Below are 2,154 nucleotides of genomic sequence, written 5' to 3' on the forward strand. Positions count from 1 at the left end.
CCACACACACACACACACACACACACCCACACACACACACACACACACACACACACACACACACACACACACACTGTGATATTGTCTTTTCCCCCTCTTTTATGTATGTTTATCAATGAAGCAAAAACAGTTAGCAGGTAATCTTTCTTTTCATATTTTATATTAAATCATAATTAATATGATTTTGATTAAACCATTGCTTTTATTTTTAACATTGGTACAGCTGTGGTCATATTTCACACAGCCATGAAGCATACAAAACAGAAATGACATTAGACATACGTACAAAGCACCTGCACATCATTTTAAAAGAACATGATGTTATGGGACACCAATAAAATCTGAGTAGAAATTGGCTTCACATGTTTCAGGTCCCCATTGAAAGCTGGCACTAGGAGTAACTTCTGATGAATAAAAACTGACAAGGCACCTCCTATTATAATTCATCAAGTTTCCTTCTTTGTTTACATGGGTTGACCAATGCTGAGTTATGGATGACATGTTTTTCCAGTCATTAATTGATGCAACTAAAAGTTCCCATACAGACTAAAATGGAAACTGTCAATCTACTAATCAGATCTGCATTTGGAAGTACACACTTATTTCCAGCCCACCTATCATGCAAGATAATCATTGGGCAAGTATGATCTCATTTATTTTATCTGTGAAAAAGGCTTTACCCTGATTTTTACAGGCATTTGCAATGGGGTAGATCATTTTTGTAAATCCAAATACAATTGCTTAAGACCTTATAAAAAATAAGAAAACCTAATATAAATCACATGTAGTCTCACTCTCTTTATGGTTCTTCTTTTCTTTCTGTAATTACTTACATGAGAGAGAGGAAATATTTTCCACTCATGAGGAAATAACCTATATGATACACTAATCATTCTGGAATACATCCTCATTAACAACTTTGATCAGATCCAGTCTTACTGTGAATTTAGTGGACTGTTAACAGGGAAAAAGAACTTCATAGAATATATCTGCTCTCAGCTACTGCGTGTCATATTGCCATTATATCATGCAGGTGTACATTTTATGCAGGTTATTCTACACATAAATAAAATACAATTAAATAGTGAAGTATATGCATAGCTATTATGATATACAAAACTCAGGATGACAGTGGTTTCTGAATCTTTTTGCATAAAGTTTGGATTTGAATTTGGGAACAATGATGCAGTCATCCTCCATGTCCTATGGCCAAAGGATCTCTCTCTCTTGTTTGAACTGCAGTTGTTTGTAACTACCTGCACTCTTGCTTTTTGGCTCTGTACTCTTTGTTTGTACGTAAGGTCTTGGGAAACCCCTGGATAGTTTTGAGGCACCCCTGGATAGACTCCAAGCACCTCTCAGAAAATGCCAGGTCTTAGCTTTCCCTTTTTTTTGACTACACAAAAATAATAGAGCAAATTTTCTCTTGCAAAGAACTCAGAAAGAGCCTAGCAAGTTAGAAATTATGGACTACATGTAGACATTGGATTTATGGCACGTTATAACCTGCCTGACACCTGGTAAACCCAGGTGACCTGACCTCTCTACATTTTTACCAGCTACATTCTTTCACTAGGTCAACATTCCCTCCTCCCCCCACCTACCTGTCTCGCACCTATTGTCTCCTATCACCTCTGATCTTCACTGTCGCACATTTGCATTTTCACAGACCTGCATTTTGCATATTGACTTCTGTTCTACCATGAGAACACAAAACACCAGCAGCCTCTCCCTATGCCTGAAGAAGAGAGTTTGGGCCTGAAAGCTTGCAAAGAACAATTTTTCCAACTATTTAGTGGGTCTAATAAAAGATATCACATTTACCCAAAGATCCTTGTCTGTTTATGCCAAAGATCCTTGTCTCCTTATACCACCACAGCTACAGCCAACACCAGCAGTCAGAATGTTTTTAACAGTGTGGATTCCTATTTCAGATCTCAGGGGTGTGGGTTGTAGCTGTGTTTGGTCTAAGGACATAGGCAGACAAGGTTCTTTGGGTGAATCTGATATCTTTTATTAGACCAACTTAAATAGTTAGAAAACAATTATTAAGCAAGCTTTTGGGTTCAGAAACCCTTCGTCAGGCTAAGGAAGTTTCAGCAGTTGGTGTGTGCTCTTCCTGGATGGAATGAAAAGTAAAGAAGCCAGAGGCTG

The 2,154-nt window shown here is 37.8% G+C and overlaps 1 protein-coding gene across 1 annotated transcript in view; it reads left to right on the forward strand.

Annotated features, from left to right (window-relative positions):
* ADAMTS6 (ADAM metallopeptidase with thrombospondin type 1 motif 6) overlaps positions 1-2,154 on the forward strand; it is a 395,156-nt gene that overhangs the window by 163,340 nt on the left and 229,662 nt on the right. The window lies entirely within an intron of this gene.

This window comes from Gavialis gangeticus, unplaced genomic scaffold (genome assembly GCF_001723915.1).
Source record: "Gavialis gangeticus isolate Ggan-Ray unplaced genomic scaffold, GavGan_comp1, whole genome shotgun sequence".
NCBI lineage: Eukaryota > Metazoa > Chordata > Crocodylia > Gavialidae > Gavialis > Gavialis gangeticus.